Source organism: Coenobita brevimanus, chromosome 112 (assembly GCF_032717465.1).
Source record: "Coenobita brevimanus isolate Jiangsu-jjx chromosome 112, ASM3271746v2, whole genome shotgun sequence".
Lineage (NCBI taxonomy): Eukaryota > Metazoa > Arthropoda > Malacostraca > Decapoda > Coenobitidae > Coenobita > Coenobita brevimanus.
Genome location: NC_137065.1, coordinates 10,154,919 through 10,173,710, shown reverse-complemented (window position 1 = coordinate 10,173,710; position 18,792 = coordinate 10,154,919).

Genomic DNA, 18,792 nt, shown 5'->3' with positions numbered 1-18,792 from the left:
AAACGAACAGAAAAGAAGCGAATTTAGACAAAAGCTGGATCTGATAACGTGTTTCGTGAGAAATGGTAAGGGTGTGTGTCTGAAATAGGGAAGTGTGTTATTTCCAAGGAAGGCACTTGCCGTGCCTCCCTCCGACTACGTGCTGACAATTGAAAAGCCCATCAAATCAAAACTTAAGGTTTTCTTCCATTACTAACATACAAAACAAAGGCTAGTCTAGGCATAGTAAAACGAGTGGCGCTTACGATTTCTTTTCATTCTGCTGTTAATGACCATTATAATATATTACTACTAACTAATCTCGAGTGTTACCAAAATTATTGGTACATATTCAGGTACATAATATGTTTCCAGTTTTCACCTCATTAAATGGCTAAATATGGATACAAAAATATTTTGTATCCATATTTAGCCATTTTTGAGGCCATAGTTATCTTGGGTCTAATGATGTTAATGGTAAAGTTTTTGCACCACTGTCTCATCTCACATGTGTTTTCTTCTCTCTCTCTCTCTCTCTCTCTCTCTCTCTCTCTCTCTCTCTCTCTCTCTCTCTCTCTCTCTCTCTCTCTCTCTCTCTCTCTCTCTCTCGTACCATAGCTTTCTTTTCAACTATATTTTCTCATCCCCTCGCCCACCCCTAAATCCAAGATGACCGAGGGTGTGGGTCAGTAAGCTCCACACCAGCGCCTCATTAGCGTATATGGCAACATGGAACGGGTTGTTAATGGTAATGGGACAGGGGCAGTTACACTCTGATCATTGTTATCCCTCCCGCCTCCTTGTACACTTAGGCACAAAAAATCGCCTATTGGTCCACTGCATTTTTGTTTACACTTAAGACCTGAATTACAAACTAGAAAATGTTAAGACGTAATAAACAAAATAATTTGCTAAGAGTTTCTACGAAGCTTTCCATGCTATCTAGAGTACGCCTCAGAAACTATCTATCTATCTATCTATATACCTAGGCTGCTTCCCCCAAGGAAAGGGAGGTAGCCGAGACAGGACGACTCACTCTTCATTTACTCATCCATTCAAACACATTCATTCGCATCTTAGCCCCAAAGGGGAGAACGGACAGATCCTCACCACATCACACCGCACAAGGGTCAACTGCGCAATGCAATCAGTGACATCCACAGCAGGGCCCGACAGCAGAACTGGTTTACCCCTGCCACATCATAACAGACCCATCCCCTTACCCGCACCTGACCTGACTAGCTGATCAGACCAAATGCGGGAGAATATCCCCTCAGGGCTGCGTCATCACTTATTCATTCACAATTTCTCTCCATTTATTTCTGTCACGCACAGCCACTCTTCCTTGCTCAACAGACATCCCTCTCGCATCCAGCGCTCTCTTCACACTGTCCATCCATCCTATTCGTGGTCTTCCTCTCAGTCTTACACCTCTCACATCAGATCTAGTTATCTTTTTCACCAATCGCTCATTATCCATTCTCTCCATATGTCCAAACCATTGCAACACCCTCTGCTCAACTCTACCAGCCATCTCCTGAACAACTCCAGTTCTCCTTCGCACTTCATCATTTTGCACCCGATCCATACGCGTCACTCCACACATACTCCTCAGACATCTCATCTCCATTACATTCAAACTTTTCCTCTCTGCTACACCCATTTTCCATGTTTCAGCCCCATATAATGCAGTCGGTACCACAACACCCTCATACAGCCTTCTCTTTACATCCATTCTAAGCGAACGACATTTAAACACTTTTTTCATTCCTCCCAGCACCTTTCCTACTTCATTTATTCTAAACTTCACTTCTGCATCTATTCTTCCATCCACAGCAACATGTGACCCTAGATATTTAAAACAATCTACCTCCTCAAGCAACTCACCATTCAAAACTATATTCATCCCCCTACCATCTATCAACCTCGTACACTTCATCACTTTACTCTTATTCTCATTTACTTTCAATTTCCTCCTTTCACACACCCTTCCAAACTCCTCTACCAACTGTCTCAATCTCTCCTCTGAATCAGTCACCAGTGCAGTATCATCTGCAAACAGCAGCTGCTTCAGATTCCACTCTCCTCCATCAACATTTACCAGACTCAGACCAAATAAAACTCTTGCATTCACCTCCCTTACAACACCATCCATGTAAATATTAAACAACCAAGGCGACATCACACATCCCTGTCGCAGCCCCATTCTCACTGGAAACCAATCACTCACACCATTTCCCACTCTTACACACGCTCTACTATTGACATAAAAACTTTTCACCCCTTTTAGTAACCTACCATCAAGTCCATACAATCATAAAACAGTCCATAAAGCCTCCCTATCAATTCTATCATACGCTTTCTCTAAATCCATAAATGCCCTAAACACATCCTTGCCTTTCGCTAAATACTTTTCACACACTTGTCTCACAGCAAACACCTGATCAACGCATCCCCTCCCTCTCCTAAAGCCACACTGCTCATCACTAATCACTCCCTCTGTACCCTCTCTAACTCTCATAATTAACACTCTACCATACACTTTACCTACAACACTCAACAGACTTATACCCCTAAAGCTAGTACATTCATACTTATCACCCTTGCCTTTATACAACGGGACCACGCAAGCACTTGCCCAGTCAATTGGCACCATACCTTTCTCAAAGCACACATTCAATAATCTTACTAACCAGTCAACAATAGTCACTCCACCACCCTTCAGGCATTCCACAGCACACCCATCCATACCTGCAGCTTTCCCTGTTTTCATCTCCTTTACTGCCTTCTCCACTTCCTCCTTCGTGATCAAAGAATCATTCAACTCTCCCAACACATTTATTCCTTGCACTCTTCTATCTGCCACAATCTCAGCCACCCTTTCCTCCTCTACATTTAACAATCTTTCAAAATACTCTGCCCATCTCTTCCTTACTGCATCCATCTCAATTAACATCCTTCCATCCTCTGCTTTTACTCGTTCTTCCTTCCCAGACTCTCCCTTTCGCACCCTTTTCACCTCCTTCCAAAACATTTTCTTATTCTGTTGAAAATTCTCTGTCAGCCGCCTACCCCACCTCTCATCTGCTGCCACTTTAGCATCGCGCACAGCACTTCTCGCTCTATTCCTCTTTTCCTTATACCTTTCATATGACATCTCATCCTTCCTCTGCAGCCACACTTCATATGCACGTCTCTTCTCAGCCACAGCCATACTTACTTCCTCGCACCACCATTCACTTCCTTTTCTTACACCACCACCCACACGTCTCACACCACACACCTCTTCTGCATGCCCCACCACAGCACTCTTAAACAACTGCCATTCCTCCTCCACACTGCCATTTTCCCGATCTTTCACTGTGTTCCACTCATCTTTCAATTTCTCCTGATACTCTATCTTTTTCTCTCCTTTATCCAACTCACTCACTTTCAAAACCTCCCTGCCACACCTAACCCTCCTAGCTCTCACCCATCTCTTACCTACTCTTAACTTTCCCTCCACCAGGTAGTGGTCAGACATACCTCCACCCTCCCCTCTCAGAACTCTCACATCCAACAATCTTCCTATTACATTCCTAGACACAACCACATAGTCCATCAAGGCTCTATCAACAACCCTTCCACCCTCCTGTCTCACCCATGTATACTTATAAATATCTTTCTTCTCAAACAGCGTATTCCCAATCATCATCTCTCGCTCAACACACATCGCTGTCATTTGTTCCCCATTTTCATTTCTTCCAGGCACACCATGCATACCAACTACGCCTTCAACTGCTACATTTCCCACTCTAGCATTCAGATCTCCCATCATTACCACATTCACATTCGCTCCAAAACTCTGCAGACACTCATCAACATCATTCCAGAAAGACTCCCTCTCTTGTTCATCCCTTTCACTACCAGGCCCATATGCACTCACAAACACCCACAACTCACGTTCAAATTTCGCTTTCACCCACATCAGTCTCGATGACACCTCCTTCCATTCAATCACACGCTGCTGTACTTCCGGACTCACTAACAAGGCCACACCTTCTCTTGCCCTTCCTCTATCAACACCTGACAATCTTCCATTCACACTTCCAAACATAGATTCCCCCTTCCCTTTCATCTTCGTTTCACTCAAAGCTAACACATCCAACTTTCTTCTCACAAACATTCTCCCAATCTCCTCCCTTTTAGCCTCAATTGTACTACATCCACGCACATTCATAGACCCAATCTTCAGGGTACGGGGATAACTCCATCCCCCATCCCTTTCTCTGGCCTGTCTCTTTTTAGGAACTAAAAAACAGAGGAGGGGGTCCCTAGTCCCCTCACCCCGCCCCTTTTAGTCGCCTTTTACGACACGCAGGGAATACGGTGGCAGTATTCTTCCTAACACAACCTGGCCGCAGAGTAGTAGTACCACCCCATAGTGCGGCCAGGTTGTGTCCCCCCCCGCCACAGGGGGGGGACAATTTAAAGACGCAGAGAGATTGAATGTGTTAGGGAAATTAAGGGAAAGAAGAGAAAAGTGGACAGCATCAGAAAGCGAAAGGGTTCAACTGGAAGAACCAGAGTTAATAGTCGGGCAGGTCAGACTCTTGGACAAAAATTGTTTCCGACACGTCTCTGTTCACCCAGCAGTATAATTGGGAATCTGGATTACCATCGATTGTTGTTTGATATATTCCAGGGAAAGATTAGGACTTGACAGCAATTAATTCTCTGCCGTAATAACCATCGTGTAGTCTAAGGTGAATGGCCAGGAGTTACGCTGGTTGGTTTTCTAATTAGTCTACAAATCTTTGATGCGGCAACAGGAAACAAAGACTGAAAGATACAATGAAAAAAAGACAAGGCTTCACTGAGATTAGTCATATAATAACACCTCATGATTTTGAAATCCATATAACACACACACACACACACACACACACACACAGACTGACACATACACACACACACACACACACACACACACACACACACACACACACACACACACACACACACACACACACACACACACACACTCACTGACACACACACACACACACACACACACACACACACACACATACACACACGCACGCACGCACGCACGCACGCACGCACGCGCGCGCCGCCAAATGAAGTCCCTGTAATGAAATATTAAGGTACATCTATTATCTTATCAGGAGAGATAACTCGGAAAGTGACTTCAATAATAAATATTCTTAGTGACAGGGCCTCCTGCATGATGATCGAGCTTGAGAGAGAGAGAGAGAGAGAGAGAGAGAGAGAGAGAGAGAGAGAGAGAGAGAGAGAGAGAGAGAAGCATAAAATAATGATGTCGTGGATAATAAAGAGAATCACTAAAGAGGCAAAAGTTTTAATGGTGATGAGGGAGCTCGTGGTGTGTGAGTGGTGATGAGGACGAAAGAGTATAGACTGGGTGTTGAGGTGGTGAGGAGACAGTGATGTGGTGGTGATGTGATGGTGAGGGTGGTGGTGGTGTTGAGGTGGTGGTGTTAAGGTGGTGGTGTTGAGGTGGTGGGGAGACGGTGGGGTGGTAGTGATGTGATGGTGAGGGTAGTGGTGGTGTTGAGGTGATGGTGTTAAGGTGGTGGTGCTGAGGTGGTGGGGAGACGGTGGTGTGGTGGTGATGTGATGGTGGTGGTGTTGAGATGGTGGTGTTGAGGTGGTGGTGTTGAGGTGGTGGGGAAACGGTGGTGTGGTGGTGATGTGATGGTGAGGGTGGTGGTGGTGTTGAGGTGGTGGTGGTGTTGAGGTGGTGGGGAGACGGTGGTGTGGTGGTGATGTGATGGTGAGGGTGGTGGTGGTGTTGAGGTGGTGGTGTTGAGGTGGTGGGGAGACGGTGATGTGGTGGTGATGTGATGGTGAGGGTGGTGGTGGTGTTGAGGTGGTGGTGTTAAGGTGGTGGTGTTGAGGTGCTGGGGAAACGGTGGTGTGGTGGTGATGTGATGGTGAGAGTGGTGGCAATGCTTAGGTGGTGGTGTTAAGGTGGTGGTGTTGAGGTGGTGGGGAGACGGTGATGTGGTGGTGATGCGATGGTGAGAATGGTGGTGATGTTTGGGTGGTGGTGTTAGGGTGGTGGTGTTAAGATGGTGGTGTGATGGGAGGTTTTCGGGCTTGGCCGAAAAGAACTACTACGCATTTAATTAATACGGTATTTTACGTTATCTTACAAACTTCCTCTTGGGAAAATATAGTGATGCAATAAACACTTAGCTGCAACAACTACCACTGGATCAGAAATGTAGCTCATCGTCAGGTAAGTTCACTGGATATTTCATAAGATAGAGGATGGTGTATTTTGGACGCAAACCTTCAAAAATATTGCTGGTAGTTCAAAATGCCAGAAGAGAAAATATTTTTAGGGAAGCTTCACCAAAAGGCTTTGGTGTGTTTTGTTGGTACAAAAAGAGTTAGATGATGTTCTTGTGTGTGTGTGTGTGTGTGTGTGTGTGTGTGTGTGTGTGTGTGTGTGTGTGTGTGTGGTGTGTGTGTGTGTGTGTGTGTGTGTGTGTGTGTGTGTGTGTACTGAAACTGCACTGTCGAGGACAAAATTTATATAGTTTACATCAGCGACATATAGAAGGACAATGAAGTGTATCAGAGTACAACGTTATAAAAGTTTTTGATGGGAGGAAACCATTAGATGAAAATACAAACTGTTGGGAAGGAAGCGGAGGAGATTAAGAAAGAAAAAACTTTTGAAAGACAAAGAAAAAATAATCAGCAGGGAACGTGAGAGCAAAAAGAAAAACAAATGGAAAGGTAAGAAAAAGTGTTGCTGAAGTTTGGAGTGAGTTTTAGTGTGGCTGGAAGGAATGGTAGAATGAAGAAGAGTAAAGGGAAGATGGAGAGGTGGAGAAGGAACCGGGAAAGGAAAAGAAATTGTAAATGGATGAGAAAGGAAGAGGAATTAAGAGGAATGGTAGGGAAAAATAAAAAAGAGAAAAAGAGGTAAAAAAAAAGGGAACAAGGCTGTGTACAGGTGAAAGAAAAAAGTATTTTAGAGAAGCTCTAAATGGAAACGAAAATGGAAGTGAAAGAGAGTATAAATGGCAAGGTGAATGGAGAGAGAGAGAGAGAGAGAGAGAGAGAGAGAGAGAGAAAACGGAGGAAGGATTTTGTAAATCGCAGTGAAAGACAAGAGAACAATAAAACTGGAGTGGTTGTGACAGGATGTTAATTAGAATGAAAGAACAGTGAAGAAAGGAGATAAAGCCATTAATAAAAACGTGGTTTGGAAAAATAGGGATTGATATGAGCATTATGTAGACAGTCACTGGAAGTACTGGGATCTTCAATTTAGTTAGGATCTGAGGCAACTTATTTCTGCTCTCTCTCTCTCTCTCTCTCTCTCTCTCTCTCTCTCTCTCTCTCTCTCTCTCTCTCATACAACAAGCATCCGTTACCAGACACTATCGTAGCCAGGCAGGCACTGCAATATTCATGTTGCTCGCTCGTCAATGGCACAAGATGCAGACGGGGAGACAGCGGGAGGATGGAGGACATGGGGAGGTGACGTGAGAACAGAGGAGAGAAAGAGCACTGAGTAGGAGGAAGAGGAAATGGGAGCTTGACAAGGAACAGAGTGGATGGAGGACGAGAGAGAGAGAGAGAGAGAGAGAGAGAGAGAGAGAGAGAGAGAGAGAGAGAGAGAGAGAGAGATTAATATATTTTATAACATTTATTGTCATATTTGTCTGCAAAGGGTAAATATCACCTCAACTCGTAGCCTTCCCTCCAACATGGTAGCACTGAACTTGTCCATGTACAAGGTTATCGTCCATACGAACATGAAGCAGTGACTGGAGGTGAGTGGGACACCTCCACAAATCGCTTATCAACACCACTGGCACCGCAGTATTTTGAACCCGCCCTACATAGCATCGTGCCTCCACTATAAGATGTCACATATCAAATTTGTAGTGAATCGGGTGAAAATTAACGATTTTATGCCAATTTGAAATTTTACTCCAGACTCACCTGACACTGACCCCCCTACCGCTAACTGGGGGGTGATCCCCCCCGATGTATTGAGGTAAGTTATAGGATGTAGATTTGAAAGATGCGCTTTTAGGTTTGGTTTCATGTCGATATCAAAAATCTGAAAAGAGTTATGGTGGTATAACGATTTTTTTTTTTTTTTTTTTTTTTTTGCCTACAACCTGGGCCTTGGCTGAGTTTGGACCAAAATTTAGTCAGGTAGGAGCCTCTGTGGTACAGTGGTAGAGTGTGCGTTTCGTACACGGGTGAGCCAGGGTTCGCGCCCCGCCAGGGTAATAAACTTTGGGAGTGTTCACCCCGCCACGTACTGCATTGGCGGATACAAGGGGGGGCTGTGGTTGAACCAGTGTCGCTTACTATAGAGTATGTTTGCACCCAGTCGGCTTGCGCGGGCCGTTTACACTTGGTTCACAGACTACACACACATGCAAAGCCACTCCAACACTACAGTTACATTTACAAGCACTTCCCACCCTACATACAATCTCTACCAGACAGCCTAAGCCACTTGGTAGAGATACATTGGCTGTATCATCCCGACTTCGGTCGGGATAGGCCGGTCCTGCAGTGGATACTCAAATGGCTGATGATGATGATGATGATGATGATCAGGTCATAGCTCATCATCCGGTAATTTTAGTCAAAACTGCACCAGTTTTTTTCGCGTAAAGTTGTTAATAGACAGACAGATCATCAAAACAAACAAACAAACAAACAAACCGAGGAAAAAACAATACCCGTCCTTGATCCCCTCTGGTGCGGAGAAGGGTTAAAAATGGAAAAAGAGGATATTGCGGCAGAGAGAGAGAGAGAGAGAGAGAGAGAGAGGCGGGTAGGTTATATTACGAAGTGTGACACTGTTATATGGGAAAAAGTACCGTATACATTAAGTATAATCTCTCTCTCTCTCTCTCTCTCTCTCTCTCTCTGCCGTAATATCCTCACAGTAAACAGTCTGACACTGTAGCACACTAAATAAACACAATACACAGCCCAAACTCGAAAAAAAAACATCACACCCACACCCACACACACACACAAAGACCCATATTCTCGTCGATTAAGGGAACTCCCTAACATCTTTTCCCAAGCGATTATTTTGTAAATCCTTCTAATCTCGCCATACTCTGCATAAACCACGTAGCCTAGAAAAGGGTGTTAACCACTTATGTACACAATTAAATCCCTGAAGAAGAGGTGTTAAGGAGAATTAGGGGGAAAAAAAAAGGAAATTTTCAGGAGATCCCATATTTGGGTTCAGTTGTCTGTTGAATTTATCCTGATTTTTTTTTTTTTTAATAATTAAATGCTTCATGCTGTATACTCATGCCAAGGCTCGTTTTCTCGTCTGTTAACACCCTTTCCTTAGCTATATATTTTTGGATAGCGGTGGTTAATATCCTTTTGTATTTTATTTATGCCGGGTATGGCGATATCGGAAGGGTTTATGTAACACAGAAGAGGACGGTAAGGTGTAAAAAGGCATAATAAATCACTTGGGACAAGGTGTTATGGCGCATCCTTAACTGATAGGATCATATGTCCAAGATACAGGCTACACGAACCTAAAGAGGGATAATGTAAGTGGCTGGACAGATTTCATATCAGCTCTTACTTAGCAATTTATTCTGCCCATCACATCCGTGTACATGTTACTGATACAAACAAACCTACGCCATGGCAACATTAAAGCGATAAAAAGAGCACAAAAGAGAATGTTAAGATGATATATGCAAAATTAATCGTTAAGGAACAGGTGTACGAAGAATCTTAGGCCATTTAGAATACACAACATCCCACAAATACAGAATTATATAAAAAAAAATGTGCAATCAAACCTGTAATCTAAACTACTGTCTTGTAGTAAGATAGTGTGTGTGTGTGTGTGTGTGTGTGTGTGTGTGTTTTACCTTCCACTCCAATCTTTTAATTGAAATTCCTGCATCCGTTTTTATTTTTTTATTTTTTTTATTTTATTTTTTTTTTTACGTAACAGGTATTGAATATGGCTGTGGTCGAAGATCCGGCTTTGGTGAAACTTCCGTGGTGGTGTGGTGGTGTGGTGTTGTGGTTTTTTGTGGTGGTGTTTGGTGGTGCACTCGTAGTATGGTGGTGGTGATGTGCAGGGCCGGCCTTAGGAGCTGAGGGGCCCAATTGGGAACATTATTCATGGGGCCCCCAGGTTCACAGCCAAGGTCTGTAGAATCATGGAGAAATAAATAAAGTCTACTATAGACTTTATATCTATATGGTAGAATGGAAAGCAATCAAAGTGTGTGCTTAAAAAGTGCATGTGGGTTAAAGGCCCAAATTGATCTAAGCTACAAACAGATCTAAGCTACATTTTCATATAAAATTGCATACATATAAGTCTTAAACAAAAAGTTTAGATCACTTTTGTACATAGTTCTCTGTAAAACCTGCAGTGTGGTGTTAGGTGTGTGTTGCAATGTGTTGTTGTGTGTACCTGACAAGACTGGAGTACATTAGGCCTACTTTAGCTCCCTAGCGCTTGGCCCCCTTTAGGCGCGGGTCTTCAAGCCGGCCCTGGTGATTGGTGGTGTTGGTGATGTAGTATGGTGATGGTGATGTGGTGGTGTTGGTGGTGTAGTATGGTGGTGGTCATGTGGTGGTGTTGGTGGTGTAGTTTGGTGATGGTGATGTGGTTGTGTTGTTGATGTAGAATGGTGATGATTGTGTGATGGTATTGGTAGTGTAGTATGGTGATGGTGATGTGGTGGTTTTCTTAGCGTAGTATGGTGGTGGTGATGTGGTGGTGTTGGTAGCGTAGTATTGTGGTGGTGATGTGGTGGTTTTGGTGGTGTAGTAGTGTGGTGGTCGTGTTGGTGGTGTGATAGAGTGGTGGAATTTGATGTGATACTGTGTTGGTGGTGCTGTAGTGTGGTACTGAGCTTTGTGGTGGTGTCTGGTGATGTGGTAGTGTGGTGGTGGTGTTGTAATAGTACGATGGTGTTGATGGTGTTGTAGTAGTATGGTGGTGTTGCTGTGGTGTTGTAGCAGTATGATGGTGTTGTAGTAGTATGATGGCGTTGATGGTGTTGTAGTAGTATGGTGATGTTGGTGTGGTGTTGTAGCAGTATGATGGTGTTGTAGTAGTATGATGGCGTTGATGGTGTTGTAGTAGTATGGTGATGTTGGTGTGGTGTTGTAGCAGTATGATGGTGTTGTAGTAGTATGATGGCGTTGATGGTGTTGTAGTAGTATGGTGGTGTTGATGGTGCTGTAGTAGTATGATGGCGTTGATGGTGTTGTAGTAGTATGATGGCGTTGATGGTGTTGTAGTAGTATGGTGGTGTTGATGGTGTTGTAGTAGTATGATGACATTGATGGTGTTGTAGTAGTATGGTGGTGTTGATGGTGTTGTAGTAGTATGATGGTGTTGATGGTGTTGTAGTAGTATGATGGCGTTGATGGTGTTGTAGTAGTATGATGGCGTTGATGGTGTTGTAGTGTCATAAAAAAACTTTGTAGTTACTTGTAGAGAAGTTATATATATTAGACTTGTGGACGAGCGGTTGTTATACTTGAGTTGTTTGTACCTTGATAATCTTGGTTCCCTTTTTGTCATGCACTGACAGGAGAGGTAAAGAATAGTATGGGACTATTTTTATTTGTCTTGGAAATATTAACAAGTCTCTCACACACGAGTAAAGTTAGGTAGAGTCCCGCGAGCTACCTCCTGTCTCGCTCTCTCTCTCTCTCTCTCTCTCTCTCTCTCTCTCTCTCCATGTTGCTAAGCGCTTCTCCCCATTACCTGCCGATTCTATGGCCTCTCTCCTTCTGAGCTCTCTTTCCTAAATTCTGGTGAAACAGGAGTCGTGTCACGTGTGTTCCCTGTGGTTAGAAAGTTCTAGAAGCCTGTGTGTGAGTATGTGTGTATGTGTGTGTATGGTCACAAGGTGCTGTCGTGTGCCTATAAAGCATTCCTTGAGTTAAGAGTGTGTAAGCATGTTTAGCATTGCTCGATTCTCGCAGACACAGTACCTTCTCATCATCTGACTTCCTGCTTCTATCTGTCTCTCTATCTATCTATTTATCTATCTATCTATTATGATTTGTAATTATAATATGGAGTCCTAACATATGCTCGGCACACGCCACTGAAGGTTCTCCGACAGCAATTATCATTGACATATGCTAATCTATTAGTATATAATATTGATTATAATATTGTATCCATACAACATTCATAGTAAATAGCAATTATCCAGTAATATTACATTTTAAACAAGTTGTATACATATTTGAATAAATGCAATGGTTGTTGTATAACATTTTGTAAAATGTGTATGTATAACAGACATACGCATATAATTGTGCAATGGTAATACTGCTAGGTTATACATTACATATTGAGTTATCCCTTTAGTAATGTATAATATTTCACCTAACTTCTATGGTGATACTGGTAATACAGAATTGTGGTATAGTTGTATGACTTATAACATTGTAGTAGCATTGTGGTAATAAATAATTGTAACATTTTATGAATTGTTACAAAATATTGTGGTAATGCATAATTGTGTTGGCCTTATAATTGTAGTTACATTTTGTTAATGCAACTGTTACATAAGTGTCTTGGCCTTATAATTGTAGTTAAAGTTACATAAAAGTTACATCTTGCTAATGCAACTGTTACATAATTGGCAAAGTGTAAAATAATGCAATCGGTTGTCGTTACATAATTGTTACATATCGTTTGTAGTTACATAATTGTAGTTAAAGTTACATAAAAGTTACATCTTGTTAATGCAACTGTTACATAAATGGTACATATTGTTTGTAGTTACATAATTGTAGCAAGTGTAACATAATGCAATCGTTTGTCGTTACATAATTGTTACATATCGTTTGTAGTTACATAATTGTAGCAAGTGTAACATAATGCAATCGTTTGTCGTTACATAATTGTAATAATTGCAGTCCTGACATATGAATCCGGTCATGCTGCGGTCGATGATAGTGATGATGTGCCATGCCACTTGCTTGTGGAGACAACAATTTGCTTTTTTGTTTGTAGTTTGTGTGGTATTTTGGCATATGTAGTAACACTTACACTTATTTTCATTTGTTTGTTATGTGATCTTACTCTATTTCTCTCTCTTTTCTTTCTTACTTTTTATTTCTTTCTTTCTTTCTTTTTTTTTTATGTATTGATTTTCTATAGTTTGTTTTTCTTTGCTTGTGTACGCTTTTTCTATGTTGTTCTTGGTTGCATAATTACTGGCTAATTTCCTTGGGATACTTTTTTTAAGTTTAGTTTATATTGCACAGGTATTACTGAAAATGATATTATATAGCCCCATATTTTGTTATTTTATATAAAAAATATATACACTATATACAGTATTAACTATATACACTGACTTGTTGTTCACTTGTACCTATCGTGGCCAATATATGTGTCAGCACTGTGTGGAAATCATTGTCTTCACGATTGTGTTGAAGATGTTCACTCTTGCTAACGTCATTTGTGTTGGCCATTTTTTTTTTTTCTGGTTTTCCTTATAATTTAATTTATTTGTTTCCACTAGGTAGCTTTAATTAACAAATGTTTAATACAGTTCTTTTAATCGCTCACTGAGTAACTGTGATGGTATATTTTCTTTCACTTTTTAGATATAATAATGTATAGCCGTATGTATGAAACACGTATTTTATGTAGGTATAAATGGTAACACTCGTTGGTAGTAAATAAATGTTATAATAAATGAATGAATATATACAGTGTAGAATATTTATTGTTGGTGATTATTTAGTGTTTGAGTTATGCAGATAACTGAAGTAAGTATGTGTATTTAAGCTGTAACTATACAGCACGTTTTATATGTTTGTGCAGAAGCTTATTGTCTATCACTGTGTAATGTATAAGTGAAGTAACTATGTAACTCACTAATTTTTACCGTGGTGGGAATGGTGTTAGTGATGGTGCAGGTGGTGAGTTGACTGACGTGGCGTCTTTTCAGCAAGCACGCATGATGACGTCGACTTCCCACACTGGTAGCTGTGGTGAGTGAATGAGTAGCGATGAGTAACTTGAGTGAAGACGAGTAAGATGAGCTGTGAATATGGACTTTGTATTTGCTTCGTCGTCTTGACCTCTTCACTCCTGCGTCAGCGGTGGAGGTTGGGTGGATGTAGCAGAGAGAGGAGGGTGAGGTCTGGTAGTTGTGAGTTGTGAGTCGTGTCTCATTCTTCGTTTGTTTGTTTTGTTTTTTCTTTGTCGATGTTTTCTCGGTCCTTTTCTCTTGTGATTTACTCGTTGTGGGATGAAGACTGCCGCTACTTGTAGGTGCGTGTAGAAGATTATACAGACGACTCGTAGAGTTGTTACTTGTAGTTGATTGTAGATGGTTGTAGTTCGTTGGTTCATCGTAGAAATTGCAAGATTGTATCAGTACTTTGTTAAACTACTGGCAAGACGTCGTGTGATCTCTTCACCTCTACATCAGCATGATGATCGGGGAGATGGAGGGGGCTGGTTGGAGAGAATACTATCAGGAGCTAGTTGTGAGTTGTTGGTTGTGAGAGGTATTCCTGTTTTCAGTCTTGATATTTTGTAGGAATTCACTGTTGATTCGTAGACGAGGTTCGTATACGTTCGCTGCTACCAAATGTCATAAAAAACTTTGTAGTTACTTGTAGAGAAGTTATATATATTAGACTTGTGGACGAGCGGTTGTTATACTTGAGTTGTTTGTATGTTGATAATCTTGGTTCCCTTTTTGTCATTCAATGACAGGAGAGGTAAAGACTAGTATGGGACTATTTTTATTTGTCTTGGAAATATTAACAAGTCTCTCACACACGAGTGAAGTTAGGTAGAGTCCCGCGAGCTACCTCCTGTCTCGCTCTCTCTCTCTCTCTCTCTCCATGTTGCTAAGCGCTTCTCCCCACTACCTGCCGATTCTATGGCCTCTCTCCTTCTGAGCTCTCTTTCCTAAATTCTGGTGAAACAGGAGTCGTGTCACGTGTGTTCCCTGTGGTTGGAAAGTTCTAGAAGCCTGTGTGTGAGTATGTGTGTATGTGCGTGTATGGTCACGAGGCGCTGTCGTGTGCCTATAAAGCATTCCTTGAGTTAAGAGTGTGTAAGCATGTTTAGCATTGCTCGATTCTCGCAGACACAGTACCTTCTCATCATCTGACTTCCTGCTTCTATCTGTCTTTTTATCTATCTATTTATCTATCTATCTATTATGATTTGTAATTATAATATGGAGTCCTAACAGTAGTAGCATGGTGGTATTGGTGTGGTGTTGTAGCAGTATGATGGTGTTGACGGTGTTGTAGCAGTATGGTGGTCTTGATGGTGTTGTAGTGGTATGGTGGTGTTGATGGTGTTGTAGCAGTATGATGGTGTTGTAGTGGTATGGTGGTGTTGATGGTGTTGTAGCAGTATGGTGGTGTTGATGGTGTTGTAGCAGTATGATGGTGTTGACGGTGTTGTAGCAGTATGGTGGTGTTGATGGTGTTGTAGCAGTATGATGGTGTTGATGGTGTTGTAGTGGTATGGTGGCGTTAGTGTGGTGTTGTAGCAGTATGATGGTGTTGATGGTGTTGTAGCAGTATGATGGTGTTGATGGTGTTGTAGCAGTATGATGGTGTTGATGGTGTTGTAGCAGTATGATGGTGTTGATGGTGTTGTAGTGGTATGGTGGCGTTAGTGTGGTGTTGTAGCAGTATGGTGGTGTTGATGGTGTTGTAGCAGTATGATGGTGTTGATGGTGTTGTAGCAGTATGGTGGTGTTGATGGTGTTGTAGCAGTATGGTGGTGTTGATGGTGTTGTAGCAGTATGATGGTGTTGTAGTGGTATGGTGGCGTTAGTGTGGTGTTGTAGCAGTATGGTGGTGTTGATGGTGTTGTAGCAGTATGGTGGTGTTGATGGTGTTGTAGTAGTATGATGGTGTTGATGGTGTTGTAGCAGTATGGTGGTGTTGATGGTGTTGTAGCAGTATGATGGTGTTGATGGTGTTGTAGCAGTATGATGGTGTTGATGGTGTTGTAGCAGTATGGTGGTGTTGGTGTGGTGTTGTAGCAGTATGATGGTGTTGTAGTAGTATGGTGGTGTTGATGGTGTTGTAGTAGTATGGTGGTGTTGATGGTGTTGTAGCAGTATGATGGTGTTGATGGTGTTGTAGCAGTATGATGGTGTTGATGGTGTTGTAGTAGTATGGTGGCGTTAGTGTTGTGTTGTAGCAGTATGATGGTGTTGATGGTGTTGTAGCAGTATGGTGGTGTTGATGGTGTTGTAGCAGTATGGTGGTGTTGATGGTGCTGTGGCAGTATGATGGTGCTGATGGTGTTGTGGCAGTATGATGGCGTTGATGGTGTTGTAGTAGTATGGTAGTGTTGGTGTGGTGTTGTGGCAGTATGATGGTGTTGATGGTGCTGTGTCAGTATGATGGCGTTGATGGTGTTGTAGCAGTATGGTGGCGTTGATGGTGTTGTAGCAGTATGGTGGCGTTGATGGTGTTGTAGCAGTATGGTGGCGTTGATGGTGTTGTAGTAGTATGGTGGTGTTAATGGTGTTGGGGCAGTATGGTGGTGTTAATGGTGTTGTGGCAGTATGGTGGTGTTAATGGTGTTGTGGCAGTATGATGGCGTTAATGGTGTTGTGGCAGTATGATGGCGTTGATGGTGTTGTGGCAGTATTATGGTGTTGATGGTGTTGTAGTAGTATGATGGCGTTGATGGTGTTGTGGTAGTATGATGGCGATGATGGTGTTGTGGCAGTATGATGGCGTTGATGGTGTTGTAGTAGCATGGTAGTGTTGGTGTGGTTTTGTGGTATAGAGTTTTGTAGTGTGGTGACGATTTTTATGCTGTGTGGTGCTGGTGGTTGTTGTGGCAGATGTGTGGAATGGTGGTGGTGTGACAGTGTAAGAGCTGTGTGATAGTACTGGTGGTGCTGTGGGGTATGGTAGTGACAGGCTGTCTGTGGTGTAGTTGTGTGTAGCTGATGATGTAGTGATAATGTGGTATTGGTTTGTTAGTGATGGTAGTGGTGGCTGTTGTGGTAATGGTGTGGGTGTTGTGGTGGTGGTGGCAGCTGTTGTGTGTTGGTAATGTGATGGTGGTAACTGTTGTGTTTTGGTGGTTGTGGTGGTGGTGGTGGTAGCTGTTGTGTGGTAGTGATGTGGTGGTGGTGTGGTAGTGTGGTGGTGACGGGGGTTGTGCTGCAATGGGTATTATACTGTGGTAGTCTGATTGTCGTGACGGCTGCTGCATCATTACTTATTTTGATGTGGTGGTGTAAGAAGGGTTGTATTGTGGTGGTGGTGGTGGTTGTGGTGATGGTGGTGATGTGGTGGTGGTGGTGGTGGTGGTGTGATGATGGCGGTGTGGTAGTGATATGGTGGTGGTGTGGTGGTCGTGGTGGTGGTGATGGTGGTGTGGTAGTGTGGTGATGGTGGTGGTGGTGGTGGTGTTGGTGTGGTGATGTTGATATGGTGGTAGTTTGGTAGTGGTGGTTTTGTGGTTGTTTGGTGATGGTGGTAGTGTGGTGGTGGTTGTGGTGAGGTGGTTGTGGCGGGGTGGTGGTGTGGTGGTGGTGGGGATGGTGTGGTGGTGGTGGTGGTGGTGTGATGGTGGTGTGGTGACGGTGGTGGTGGTGGTAGTGGTGTGGTGGTGTGTTGGTGGCATGGTGGTTGTGTGGTGATGGTGTGGTGGTGGTGTGGTGTGGTGGTGGTGGTGGTGGTTGTGGTGTGGTGGTGGTGGTGGCGGTTGTGGTGTGGTTGTGTGGTGGTGATGGTGGTGATGGTGTGGTGGTGGTGATGGTGTGGAGGTGGTGTGGTGGTGGTGGTTTTGTGGATGTGTGGTGATGCTGGTGGTGGTGGTGGTGTAGTGGTGGTTTGGTGGTGGTGTGGTTGTGGTGTGGTGGTGGTGGTGATGGTGTGGTGATGTTGGTGGTGTGGTGATGTGGTGGTGGTGTGGTGGTGATGTGGTGATGGTGGTGTGGTGGTGGTGGTGGTGTAGTGGTGGTTTGGTGGTGGTGTGGTTGTAATGTGGTGGTGGTTGGTGGTGGTGGTGGTGTGGTGGTGGTGGAGGTGTGGTGGTGCGGTTGTGGTGTGGTGGTGTTGGTGGTGCGGTGGTGGTGGGGGTGGTGATGTAGTGGTGGTGTAGTGGTGGTGGTGGTGTGGTGGTAGTGGTCGTGTAGTGGTGGTGGTGTTGGTGTGATGGTGGTGGTGGTGTGAAGGTGGTGTGGTGGGTGGTGTCATGGTGGTGTGGTGGCGTGGTGGTGGTGGGGTGATGGTGATGTGGTGGTTTGGTGATGGTGTGGTGATGTGGCTGTGGTGTGGTGGTGGTGGTGTTTTGGTGGTTGTCAATTGATGTGGACACTGAGATGGTGTGGAAAGTACCGTGAAGGTTTTGGAGGTGAGGTGAATATAGTGATGAAGGTGTGATGAATACAGTGATATAGCTTTTTATTATAATGATGGAGGTGTGGTGAATATAGTGATGGTATGTGGTAAATATAGTGGTGGTGGTATGGTGAATGTAGTAATGGAGGTTTGGTGAATATAATGATGGAGGTGTGGTGAATATAGTGATGAAGGTGTGGTGTATATAGTGATAATGGTGTGAGATATATAGTGATGGAGTTGGTGTCAAGACTGTGTCAAAAGTTATAGCAATCGTTTGGTGTAGAAGATGAGATAGCTAATGGTATAATTTTGAGGGAGAGAGAGGAGGAAGACGAATAGAGGGAAAGAAATGGAAGAAGAAAAAATGAGGAGGAGCGAGGGAGAGAGGAGGGGTGAGAGGGATGGAGGGGGAGGGGA